Source organism: Macaca thibetana, chromosome 14, assembly GCF_024542745.1.
Source record: "Macaca thibetana thibetana isolate TM-01 chromosome 14, ASM2454274v1, whole genome shotgun sequence".
Taxonomy (NCBI): Eukaryota; Metazoa; Chordata; class Mammalia; order Primates; family Cercopithecidae; genus Macaca; species Macaca thibetana.
In genome coordinates this window covers 116,581,584-116,595,449 of record NC_065591.1, presented here as the reverse complement: position 1 = coordinate 116,595,449, position 13,866 = coordinate 116,581,584, and the positions used below count along the sequence as shown (strand labels likewise).

General features: G+C 43.3%; 2 protein-coding genes across 3 annotated transcripts in view; one reads left to right on the top strand and one right to left on the bottom strand.

Annotated features, from left to right (window-relative positions):
• HEPACAM (hepatic and glial cell adhesion molecule) overlaps positions 1 to 13,866 on the top strand; it is a 543,784-nt gene that overhangs the window by 328,430 nt on the left and 201,488 nt on the right. The gene's annotated exons all lie outside the window — the stretch shown is intronic.
• Positions 1 to 13,866, bottom strand: part of PKNOX2 (PBX/knotted 1 homeobox 2) — a 329,979-nt gene that overhangs the window by 314,340 nt on the left and 1,773 nt on the right. The window contains exon 2 of one of the 2 annotated variants that reach the window (XM_050755704.1): positions 2,035 to 2,133. The gene's annotated coding sequence lies outside the window, so the exon portion shown is untranslated. The remainder of the gene's footprint in view (positions 1 to 2,034; positions 2,134 to 13,866) is intronic. The other variant, XM_050755705.1, reaches the window with a different exon arrangement.

The window sequence follows — 13,866 nt, the reverse complement described above, 5'->3', positions numbered from 1 at the left end:
GAAACATAGGGGAATTAGACACCTTAATTCATCCACAGAACCTGCATGACTTCTGACCCAACTCTGGCACCCGACAGCAGGAGGGCCGTAGGCTAGCAATCTCTTGTCTGTGTGGTAGCTGGCCAAGGTAAAGCTGCTAGAATGGGAAATGGAGAAGCAAACCACTGACCTAAAGGACATTAAGATGAGAAGCAACGGGGAGAGTGCCAACGGACCAGGCTGCCCTGCAGAAAGAGCTTGCACCCCTGCTCTGGTCTCCTCGTTCCTCTCTTCAGCCTCTGGCAGCTCTGCCTCTAGGGTCCAGGGACTCACAGAAGTCCCCAGGGCTTTCATCTCCCAGCTCCCTCCTTTCTCTCCAATTCTTCTCATAGGTCCTTTATCTGCGGCTTATGTTCCCTGGTCCCCAGTGGCCTTGTGCTCTGCTCCATCTTAGATGCCTTAGGTTCAATCTGCATCCACCAAGTTACCTGTTTCCTTGGATATTCACTCTCGGAAAGTCTTTCTTGATTACATGTGGACACAAGAGAAAGACGGGATCAGGACTGGAGAACATCTTTTATTCTGATTATGAAAGTATTTGGTTTTATTTATTTATTTTTTTCCTGATCTTGAGTCTAGTTCTTGCTTAAGTATGTAATTGATAGAGTTTATTCCTCAAATCGCTTTTTATATTTCCCCAGTAATTTGAAGCTAATGATTTCCATCACTTTACAGTAAAATCAAGGTTTTTGACATTAGCAGCTTCGGGAGATGCTCACTGAGTAACAGATATTTGGGATTTTGAGGCTAGAGCACTATGGGGGAATTACATATCATCCAGGGCACATGGTCCAATTTACTGGTCTTACATCCCTTACCATCAGAAGAGTCTTGCTTTGTCTTACTTAAATGCACCATCCTCCTGGGCTGTCCATTCCATGAGGAATACAGATGTTCATCACAGCCCCCTCTGGAGACTCTCTCACAACCCTTTAAAATAGGCCCTATCCCACCCTTCTCATACTGCAGTAAGGGGACCTGGGATGGGGAGTAAAATTTATTATACCTTCTTATAGATGAGAAAACTGATGCCAAAGGGGAGAAGGGGCTGTATTAGAGTTATGAACTTGAGAGAAAGGGCCAAGAATAGAGCCCAGATGCTCTGATCCCCAAACCATTGTAGCTCCTTGTTGGAGAGCCTCCATTTTGGAGGCTCCAATGAGAACCTCCATGTTGGTCTCTTGACCATTGTCAAATGTCATTCCCTCTCTGCAACCTATCTGCTCTGGTATCTCCATCAGTGAAGCTGGTGTTAGCTAGCAGGTTTAGTTTGAGTCTTTGATTCCAACTACTTGCTATCAGCCCTACCTACACCCCTCTCTTAACCAAGAGACCAGCTTTCACTCAGCATCTCACGTTGGTTGATTTCTGAGAAGGATGTGGTACTCCTGTCTGAAGCTGTCCTGTATCCTGATTTCCTACCAGGATGATCAAAATTGATTTCTTGCCAGGAGCTAAAGAAGGATAATCCAGCCAGGGCTCCTCTGGGGCAGAAGACAGAGTTCCCACAGGACCACTATCCTCTTTTTAAAGATTATTTGGGGCCAGGCATGGTGGCTTATGCCTGTAATCCCAGCACTTTGGGAGGTTGAGGTGGACGGATTGCCTGAGGCCAGGAGTTCAAGACCAGCTTGGCTAACATGGCAAAATCCCATCGCTACTAAAAATAGAAAAATTAGCTGGGTGTGGTGACACACATCTGTAATCCTAGCTACTCCAGAGGCTGAGGCACGAGAATCACTTGAAACCAGGATGGGGAGGTGCAGTGAGCCAAGAGTGTGCCACTGCACTCCAGCCTGGGCGACAGAGGGAGACTCAATCTCAAAAAAAAAAAAAAAAAAAAAAAAAAATTATTTGGACTTTGGAACTAGTGATCTGCTCAAACAGAGACTCTTAGACTAATGAAGTGATGAAGGGTAGAATGTCTGACGCACTTTGTTCCTTCTATGAGCTCCTTAAGGAGAAGAAAAATACACAGAAGTCTATCTGACTCACTGCTTCAGCGACCTGGAGAAGAGGTGTCATCTGCCATGTCAGTCTCTCATCTGGCTATCATGCTAGGCTTCTTGGAACACTTCTGACCCCAAACAGGACCTAGAACAATGGATGCACATGGAAAGTGCCCAATAAATATTCTTCAAGTTTAATGAAAAGTAGTTTTAGCATTCTACAATATCTCTGTGGTATTCAGAGAACTCTAGCTCCGGTGTAGAGGCTAAAAGACACAGAAAAGGAACTGAAATGAGTTTGGCACTGAGACAGAGTAAAGAAGTGTTTATAGCCTGGTGTGGTGGCACACGCCTGTAGTCCCAGCTACCCGGGAGGCTGAGGCAGGAGAATCATTTGACGCAGGAGCTAATGTTGGCAGACAGAAGAGAATGAAAACTTATTTCTAAGAATCATTTGACGCAGGAGCTAATGTTGGCAGACAGAAGAGAATGAAAACTTATTTCTAAGACTCTCAAATCACTGGAAGTGCTCCATCTCTATGATCCAAGGAACACCCAGGCCTATTTCTGACGAAGAGAAAAAAGGAAATAAAAATTCTTGCTCAGGAAACTAAAAAATTTTTGCAGAGCTGAAGAACTTGCTGTTTCATAGCTTTAGCTAAACACGTCTAGGCTTGATTATCAAATATTAGAATTGGGAGAAACAAGCACTGATGCAAGTAAAAGAATATTCTGCTGCTGATTTAAAGACAAGTGAATCGCTAAATATTTTTATTAGCAGCAAATTTGCTGCTTGCTGGAACTAATTTCACGCCCTGTAGATATGGTGCTTAAGTTGGAAATGGCGTTAAATTGCTCTCTCCTTGAGGCGGGTAGGATTTCTGGTGGCAGCAGCCACTAGATGGCACCGACAAGGTAGCTCCTCAAAGATAGGCAGCTTTGGAGCCAATGATAGGAAAGTCCAGAGGAAGTCCTGCCTTACATTTCCCTTTCTCCTTCCGAAGAAATGCCCGTGCTCCAGATATCCAAACCTTTCAGAAAGGAAGTTGCCTAGAAAGGAACAATCCTCCTAAGGGTCTTGAATTTCCCAGTTCAGTCTTTCTCTAAGCTCGTATAACACTTTTAGTTAGCAAGTCCAGTTTGGCAATCAGTTAGAACTTATACTTTCTTGCATGTTAGCACTATCTCTTCAACCACACCACAGCTTCTAGAAAGGACAGGTTACATTTTATTGCCAGTACTGGAGCCCAGGTGAGTAAACAGTGTGTCCAACTTGCAGCCAAGGAGCTAGACTAGAAGAACTGAGGCAGAGACAGCAACACAAAGGATGAGACCAGGTTAGATCCAAGGCAGGACAGAATGCAGAGGTCACAGCAGAATTGGGCAACTGAAATCAGGTGGGAATTCCAAAGCAGAGGCAAGTCCAGGACTGAGGTCAAGGAATTGCCGTGGCTCTGAATCCTGTAGGTAAGCCAAAGTCAGAGGACACGTTAAATAATAAAGGTCAGAGCAAGCTGTGGGCGGACAAATAAACCAAGGGAATGCAGAACCCAGATGCCTAAGGGAAAAATAAAGCCAAGAGGCCAATAGGTCAAAGTGAAAGTCAGGAAAAACACAATAGCAGGGCAAAACACACACAAAAAAGGTTGACGTACTCATTAATCAGATGTTTAGTGGTCAATTCATGCTAGAACCAAAGTGGGTTCACTAAGAATAAGTTTTGCTATGTTGAACTTATTTCCTTGTGCAATAGAGTTGTGAAGTTGATAAATCTGATCATGTTGCTTACTCTCCTGCTTAAATACTTCTGACTTAGCTAAACCCTTCACCTACAGGATAAAGTCAAAATTCCTTATCTTAGCATTCAAGACCCTTCACACACTTTCTCATCTCTTGACACACATTTCCCTGAACCTGGTACTTAACTCACACTAGAATATTTGCTGTTTCTGAACCATACTGAAGACATTCATTCCTCCATGCTTTGCTTCTCCTATTTCTCCACTCTGGAATTTCTTCCTATCTCCATTCTCTACTTATCTCATGAAAACCCTATGTATTTTCTTTTCTTTCCTTTTTTTTTTTTTTTTTTTTTTTCCTGAGACAGGGTCTCACTCTGTCACCCAGGCTGGAGTGCAGTGGCGTGATCTCAGCTCACTGCAAACTCTGCCTCCTGGGTTCAAGCGATTAGCATGCCTCAGCCTCTGAGTAGCTAGGATTATAGGAACATGCCACCATACCTGGCTCATTTTTTTGTGTTTCTAGCAGAGACAGGGTTTCACTATGTTGGCCAGACTGGTCTTGAACTCTTGACCTCAAATGATCCACCACCTCCCAAAGTGCTGGGATTACAGTCATGAGCCACAATGCCCAGCCTAAAAAACTCTGTATTTTCAAGGCTCAGTCAAATGTCACTTTGTGTGTGTGTGTGTGTGAAGCCCTCCTTTCTCTTTCTTCACCATGAAGAATTAATCTCCTCTTTCTCTAGGTTTTCAATATACTTTGTTTATACTGCTACTGTATAATGTAATACATATGAGATGTTACATTATCTATTATGTTGTATATTTATATCTATCATATATATCTATGCCTTTAATGCAAATTAGAGGTAACACATACATTAACTATACCTATATTAATTTGAATCTGGTGTATATATGTCTGTCATCTCTGCTAGATGTCACCTCTTAAAGACAAAACTAGTATCTTTGTCATTTTTGTTTCTACAACACCTAACAAAGAATCTAGAAGATAGGAGGTCAACCAATATATGTTTATTGATGTGAATGAGAGGAAATACCAAATACAGTGTAACTTCATTTAAACAGAATATTTAATAAATCTCTCAGGATTTCAACAGACTGTTTACTAAATCTTCAACATTATGAATAATGTTATACAGTGGGTCATTAGGAAAATTGAAGCTGCCTGAACACATACTCATACTGGAAGGAGGTCTCCAATGCTACCAAGTTCTATCCAAGGCAACATTTTTATTAGTGACTTGGATTAAAACATACAAAGAATTTTTATCAGATGTGAAAGGAGACATACTGATATCATAGGAAACAAAAATGAGACCTTAAAAATGAATCTGGCCGGGCGCGGTGGCTCAAGCCTGTAATCCCAGCACTTTGGGAGGCCGAGACGGGCGGATCACGAGGTCAGGAGATCGAGACCATCCTGGCTGACATGGTGAAACCCCGTCTCTACTAAAAAATACAAAAAACTAGCCGGGCGAGGTGGCGGGTGCCTGTAGTCCCAGCTACTTGGGAGGCTGAGGCAGGAGAATGGCGTGAACCCGGGAGGCGGAGCTTGCAGTGAGCTGAGATCCGGCCACTGCACTCCAGCCTGGGTGGCAGAGCGAGACTCCGTCTCAAAAAAAAAAAAAAAAAAAAAAAAAGAATCTAACTGGCTCACATGTTGGGCTCCAACTGACAAGGTAAAACAAGGTAAAATTTAAGTAAGTGTAAAGGCCTATATGTAAATTTTAAAAATAAATTGCACATACCAAGTATGGTGGAGATTTGACACAGCAGCAATTAATGTGCAGAAGAGTTAGAAGTTTTGGTTAATCAAAAGCTTTAAAAGCAGTGAGATGTGACCAGTAACAATCTAAGGACATTGGAATCACTAATGGTCATAGGCGTCCAGCGCAGAAGAAGCATCCTAGTAGCATCACTGCACTTCACGCCTTTCAGGGCTGATTTAAAGGATTATGAGTCATTCTAGCACAAGATTCTAAAAGATACACTGATAAGTCACAGTTCCTCCAGAAAACTGTGAGCAGACTGGTAAAGGAGTCTAGAAACAATGAAATAGACAAAGAATGAGGGAGCTCTGTGGAAACCTGGACACTTGAAAAACTGAAAACTAAGGGAAAGTTTGAGAGACATCTTCAGTTGTTTTTAAATGGCCTTTTATGTGTTGCTACAAATGGTAAAACTAGACAGGATGAATAGGAATTGTGAGGAGACAGAGTTTGGCTCAGTGTAAGAAAGAACTTTCTAAAATTTCTGGTCATCCAACAGGGAAGTGGGCAGATTTGGGAGGTTGGGAGCTCCCCAACCTTGAACATGCTCAAGCAGAGGCCAAAGACTAGATAAGAGATTCATGGAAAAATAGTCTTTTTATTGTTTTGTTTTGTTTTATGAAGCATAAATACCTTCCTTTGTAAAATCTTTTAGTGGTTCAACAGAATCTGCAAGATAATGTCTAAATTCCTTACCATGTTATTCAAGCTGTTGTGATCTAGATCCAATGACCTCCTTCCTGGTCATCTGCCTCTACTCCCTCCTCTGCTTTCGGCTCCAGTATGTCCCATACCAAACACATTCCACTCTGCTTGCCCAGCACCTGTTCTGCCATGCTCTCTCACGCCACTCAGTATTGTGCCTGGAACCTTTTCCCGCTCGCTCACTTTGGCTAATCTGCATTCATCCAGAGAGGCTGTGTCACCTTAGAAATGTCACCTTGGAAGCCATCCCCAAGCCCTCTAGTTTCCTCCTGTGTACCTAGGAAGCAGCCTCAATTTGCTACCTCTTGGTTTTTGTTGTTTGCGTCACACAGTGGAATGTGAACAATGTGAAGAAAGGGGCTGTGTCTTATCTCCCTATCCCCCATTTCTAGAATCTGCCTGATGGATGGGAGAATGCTCAGCTTTTGAAGTGAATTGCATCAGGCCTTTATTCCTTAGGTCAAAACATGACCAAGGGGTCACGCAGAATCTGGAGTCTACCCAGTGGGCAATGACCTTCAGAAATAGAGGGTGTGGGAAATCTTGACCAGTTGAAGGCATGGCGATCCCTCTCAACCATGTACCACCTAAAGGACTGCACACTGGGCTTCCTTTTTTCTTTAGGGGCTTTGGCTTCATTCTCTTCATTGCTCAAGTCTCCTGCCCTTTGTCACTCCCCTCCTTTCTTCTCCCTGTCCCCTGCCTACATGTTGGCTAATGCCCCCTGACTGTCTCAACCTGGGGGCTTCACTGGCTATGTAATCAAAGCAGTGAGTCCATGTATCATCATTTATTAATTTAAATCACATCTACTGCCTTCAAGGCCTCTGAGTTTTTGTAGCAAACTCATAATGTCAATATTTTCCATTGAGAATTGTTTGGCATGGTGCCACAGAGGTTAGCAAAGCAGGGTTCTGGGGCAGAAAGTCCCAGAACTGAAATCTTCAAGGCTTCTTCTCCTCCTTATGGACAGTGTCCCCCAGCGCCCCCCCCCAAAAAAAAAGAAAAGAAAGGAAAAAAAGTGGAATATTTGTGAGACTACATTCCCAAGCTGGGCCACACCTAGGAATTTGTGAGCTTCTGAGAATATTCTATTCCTAATCCTGATTTAGCTCTTAGATTTCCATCTCAATTATTTGGTTTTTCAGTCCTAGAATACAGCACTGATCTGTAAAAAAGCTTTTCAGTTTGAGCAACTGAGAGCTCAAATAAGATTCGTCCCCATATTTTAAAATCTCTCAGTTCTGAGTCTGGCCATGTCCTCTTACTCAGAGCTCAAGAACAGTGGTCACACTGCTCACAGCTTCAGCTTGACCTTGTTCTGAAATACCTTTCTGTCAGACAGAACAGATAGAAAGTGGTCATTGCTGTGAACCCACCTGAACGGGAATACTTTCCAGCTGCACAGTGAACTTCAAACTTCATAATGAAGTGCGGGCTCAGCCTTGTCATGTGCTGTAACGATGCCTCAAGACATCTGCTGATACAGAAACCCTGTAGTTCTTCTAAGACTCTTACACTTTCCCATAAAGTATCATGAGTTTTCTAACCCCCGCGACCAAATGTTTCTCTGTAGGCTCCAGCCGAGTTTGCAATATAGATCCTCCTAGCTGTTGCCTGGTATTTTGCCTCTCAAGCACAGGTAATCTCCTTTGCAAGAGCTGAAGGGATCAGAACTCACAGAATCCTCCTCTGGCCAGTCAGTTGATATCTGCTCCCTAGAAAAGATGCCCAGATGGCAAACACAGCGGCTGGGCAGGGCCAATGGGGACAGATTCTTTTGATGTTTGATGGCTTTATATCCTCCTCCTCTTCTATAGAACAAAGGGACATTAACCCCAGATTATCATCACCCTTGGCACTCTCCAGGAAAGGATGTCATTTTACAGATAAGAGAAATCCTGCCCGCCCTGCAAAGAAGAACTGAAATGAGCCTTCCCATTCCACATACTGGGGAGGAATCATCCAAGGGTTTGGTATTATGGGAATTAGGCCCCCCTGACCATAGACTGCATTCACTGTTTTTTGGGCTTTACATTTTCTTTTTGGTTTTTGGTAAGTCAGATCTTGTCACACCATTGCTCAAAACTCCTTCAACTTCCCATCTTACTCAGAAGAAAGTCCAAGCTCCCTCAGTGGCCCACAAGGCCCTCTATGGAGATCCTCCCTGAACTTTGCAGTTCTTGGAGTACACCCAGTGCCTGCCTGTCTCAGGGCCTCTTATGCCTGCTCGACCTTTAGCTGTTCCCCAAACAGCTGCCAGCTCACTCACTTCCTTCAGGTCACTGCTAAGATGTCACCTTATCAGAGAGGTCTGCCTTGACCACCTTATATAAAATGGTGCCCTCCTACCCTACATGCCCCTTCATCACTCTTCATTCCTTTTCCTCACTTTGCTTCTTCACAGCACTGAAAACCAGCAGATAGCTGATACATTTATTTGTTGATTATCTGGCTTCTCCCACCAGAATGTAAGTTCCATGAGAGGAGGACTTGGTTTTGTTCATTCTTTCTCCCCATTATCCAGAACAGTTCAAAGCACACAGTAACAATCAATAAATATTTGTCAAATGAATGGACACACAATGAATGAAGGGCCCTCCTCTTATGCATCCATACTAACGCACATACTGTTACTTGCCTGGTGCCTGGCCAAGAAATATGGCCCACTGCCCTCCATTATGCTGTCAGGGAAACAGAGGACTTAAAATTGAACCTAAAATTCACATAAAGTAGCTACTCTCCCATTTACCAGAACTCCAGCTTTTCAAATGATGCCCAGCATAGAGTTCAACTCCCTCTCTGTCCATCAGTCTTTTCCTACTCTTCAGCTTAAGAAACAGACCTTAGGGCCGGGTGCAGTGGCTCATGCCTGTAATCCCAGCAGTTTGGGAGGCCAAGGTGGGGGATCACCTGAGGTCAGGAGTTCGAAACCAGCCTGGCCAACTTGGTGAGATCCTGTCTCTACTAAAAATTCAAAAATTAGCCAGGCATGGTGGTGCATGCCTGTAATCCCAGCTACTTGGGAGGCTGAGGTAGGAGAATGTCTTGAACCCGGGAGGCAAAGGTTGCAGTGAGCTGAGATCACACCACTGCACTCCAGCCTGGACGACACAGCAAGACTCCACCTCAAAAAAAAAAAAAAGGAAAGAAAAAAGAAAGAAAAGAAAAGAGAAAAAAAGAAATAGACCTTAGAACTCTTTCTCAGAGTGAGACACCTTCCCAGCTACCCAATAAGCCAAATGAACCCAATCCTGTGGCCACTGAGTGCCCTAAAACATATAATTCAGCACTTCATAATGTTAAGGCAAACCAAGCTCCTCATCTGAAACAGCCCTTTCAGAGAATAGACAAAATATCTGGCATTCAGTTTTTGAGCCAAAAGGTTGAATTTTCTCTGAAAACAATTCTGTTTTGTAAGAACTGGCAAATAATTCAGAAATTAAAAGCCTGTTACTTGTCTCATCCATCTCTGAGTCCCACCAAAGAGAGAATCCTCCCCCTTCTCCAACACCAGAGCGGGGCAAAGGCTTTTCAGAAAGTACAATACTGCATTAAAACTGAAGGAAGCTTTCCAGGTTTGCTTTCCGTTCTATTGTCTTATTCTGTCAGCTCCCACATCTCAAAAAATCCAGGCTTAATAATTTACAGCGGAAAGACATTTAATAAATAAGCGGCAAGATTGGAGCTGTCAGCTCTGCACAATGTGGTTGTTTGCATCTTCCTGCTTGGCATCAGCTCCTGCTCTCCCGCTTGCTTCAATGAAACAATCCCATTTGCTATTTTCATAAAATTAGTTCCTCTGCAGTTTCTATGAATCAGAACCTTCTTTGGAAAGAATTATACTGAGATTTCATCACCATCTGAGTTCAATCATTCTGTGAATTTGATGAATTTTTATCATCTCTATAAGTGGCAGAAAAGGTAAGACTTGGGTGGGCTGATGTAACTGGGCAGAGAGCTCTCCCCTCACATTGGGTGAGGTCTGACAGTCCTGGGAACCTGGGTGGATCTCCACCACCACACATCTGGGCGGCTTTCTCCTCAAAATACATCTCCTTTACATCTATAGTTCCAAATCTTATTAGGGTCATGGACTCTTTTACAAATCTTATGTGACCTATGAATACTCTCCCTGGAAAAGCCCATATATGCCCATGTACACTACACACAAAATTTAGGACGCTCCCTCTCCTCTCCATATATATGGCCCATCATGGATTCCAACGTCAAAGCTAGGTGCCCTCTTATTTTCTAACCATCCTCACTTCCTTTAAGAACTTTAGGCTGGAATAGAAATTCAGTCACCTCCAAAATCCTTTGTAGAAGGAGAAAGAGAAAACATTTTTTTTTAAAGAGAGAAGGAGCATAAAAGTGAGAAAGTTTCTTTATGATGGCCATATACTTTCTGAGAAGTAAGAAAAATGGAAAACAGAAGGCAGTTCAAATGAGCTGAAATAAATAATGAAGGCCCAAGGATTCATAAATTGATGCATGCTGCACTGCAGTTGTGTAAATAAGACATGAGATCAAAACTTGGAAAAATTTTGATGAATTCTCCTTGCTTCCAGCCTATCTAACACCTATCCCATCATAAAATAAACTCTACATGAGGAAAGACGCAGTCTGGACGAAAAAACCCAGGACCAGGGGAACTGGGGTTCTAGTATTAATACCACCTCCATCTACTGACTATGCGATTTTAAGCAAGAGGTAGCATAGCTCTATCAATGTGAGATCTTTAACACTAAATGATTTCCAAAGTTTGTTTCAATTCCAACAGTTTATCAGACATGATTCATTAGGAATCTCTAAGGTAGTAAGAATTAAAACCTTTACTTAAAGGGCCTAATAGTGAATATTTTAGGCTATGGGCCATATAGTCTTTGTGGTAACTACTCAATTCTGCTGTTATAAAGCAAAAGGAGACACAAACAACACATAAACAAATGAGTATGCCTGGGTTCCAGTCCAATTTTACTTATGGAAATCAAAATTTAAATTTGATATCATTTTCATATATCACAAAGCGCTTTTCTTCTTTTGTTTTTTTTCAAGCATTTAAAAATGTAGATATCATTCTTAGCTTGCAGGTTGTACAAGCTAAGAGTAAGCCCACAGGCCATATAGTTTCCCAACCCTTGATCTATAACATCAGATGAATACTGTGATCCTGAAAATCAAGGTGGTAATTCTGGGTGGCCTTGGAAGGTCAGTAATTTGCCTTCAACTACTTACAATAGCCATTGAGGACATTTTTGTTTACTTGGTTTCTCAATTAGCAAAATTAGTAGTTTTTGAGCCTCAGCCAATAACCAACAATTACTTTAGTTTTTGCTACATTTTCAGACCTGTAGAAATGCTAACATAATCACACAAGAAATTGTGTACAAAAAATTCAGGGCTCACTGGCAGAAAAAGTTTTGATACCTATAAAATGAGCAAGAAAACTTTACATCTTCTCTTGAAATCATTCCATGCCCTTGCTAACGCTAGTGGCCTCTTTGTACTCTTACCCTCTGCTAGGCAGCATAACGAGTGATTGTACACATTTGAGGAGGAAATGAAACACTGGCTTTTGTCATTATTGCTTTGATATTTTTGTTTAGGAGAGAACAAAATAAGTTAAGAACATGGCTTGCATTCATATATGCCATCTATGTGCATTCTACAAGTATAGTATGAAGAATACATACACAGTAGAGATGTGGAGCAATGTGTAGTGGTGCTGTATAACATGGCATGGGGAAGACTTTTTTTTTCTTTGAGATGGAGTCTCACTCTGTTGCCCAGGCTAGAGTGCAGTGGCACCATCTTGGCTCACTGCAACCTCCGCTTCTTGGGTTCAAGAGATTCTCCTGCCTTGGCCTCCCCAGTAGCTGGGAATACAGGTGTGCACCACCACGCCTGGCTAATTTTTGTATTTTTAGTAGAGATGGGGTTTCACCATGTTGGCCATGCTACTCTCAAACTTCTGACCTCTGGTGATCCACCTGCCTTGGCCTCCCAAAGTGCTAGGATTACAGGCATGAGCCACCATGCCCATCCAGGGAAGACAATTTTTTAAAAGAGAAAAATTAGATAATCAAATAACCAGTCTTTTTTAGAGTGAGGGACACAGTTTTGATTCTGAGACAGCAAAGATGAAGCACTAAGATGACAGCACTTCTTTCAATCTCATTGAGAGGGTATGATATCATTTAATTAGAAAACTATTAATAACACCCCTCTCCTAGTTAGGGGGTGCAATTGGGAAGTACTTGGGAGGCGGGTCCCCTCTTAAGAGAGAGAAAACCTAATAATGTTATATCCATTCAGGAAACTGTAAAAAGCTTTGGAGTATCTCCTCATTCATGTCCATTCTTTTATTTATTTATTTATTTTTGTCATCCAACGACTTCTGAACTTTTTCTTGGCTTCCTGCTCCCCAAAGGGTACCCTGCTTCTGCTGGCTCAGTGCCTCAGAACTTTGGTGTTTTTAGTCTCAGACACCACTTTGCCATCCACTATCCTGGACAGTCTTTTGGATGGTTTGCACAGAGTTGCTGCTGTCCAGGGCATCACTACAACTGAAGTCCTCCCCATCTTCCAGCAGGCAGCAGTAGGTGGCAATCTCAGCCTCCAGCTTGACCTTGATGTTCAGCAGGGCCTCATACTTCTGGGCCTGGCATTGCCCCTCTGCCTGGGCCTGTGCCAGCTCTGAATCCAGGTGCAGCAGGGCCCCACTAAGCTGCTCCATATGCATGGCATAGCAGGCCTCCACCTCCCTCAGGCTGTTCTCCAAGCTGGCCTTCAGATTTCTCGTTGAGTCTAGGTTTATCTCTAAGGACTGAACTATACAGCTCAGCTCCATGAATGTCATCTCAGCAGCTCCTATTTTGGTGGACTGTGTGGTGACCACTGTGGTGTGCTCCTCAGTCTTCTGGGACCAGTACTTGTCCAGCTCTTCTCAGTTCTTCTGAGCCAGCTCATCATACTGGGCCAGGAGGTCTGCATGATCTTGCTGAGGTCCTGAGATTGGGGGGCATTTACCTCCGTGGTCAACCCAGAGCTGGCAATCAGGGCTTGTAGACCTTTTACTTCCTTCTCTTGGTTCTTTTTCATGAAGAGTAGCTCCTCCTTGAGAGCCTCCATCTCTGTCTCCAGCAGTAGCCGACTGACATTGGTGTCATCAATGACCTTGTGGAGCCCATGGACGTTGCTCTCCACAGACTGGCACATGGCCAGCTCTGTCTTATACTTGACTCTAAAGTCATCAGCAGCAAGACGGGCATTCTCAATCTGCAGAACAACATAAGCACTGTCCACAGAATTTCAAAGATATGAGCCCTCAAGTCCTTGATTGTCATGTAGTAATGCCCCCAGACTCTGACCTGGGGTCTCTTCTTCTCCAAGTACTCTCAGATTGTGCTCACCAGCCTCTGACTTTTAGTCACCAGAGTCCTCACTCTGTCCAGGTAGGAAGGCCAGGCAGTCATTCAGGCCTTGCATGGTATCCTTCTCATTTTGGATGTCCCCCATTCCTTCCAGACCCCTGGCCATCCCTGCAGCCAGGCCTCCAGACCCCCAGCCACCCCAGAAGCTTATGGAGAAGGACACTGAGGTTCAGGAGCCCAAGCCCCTGAGGCCTGCATAGAC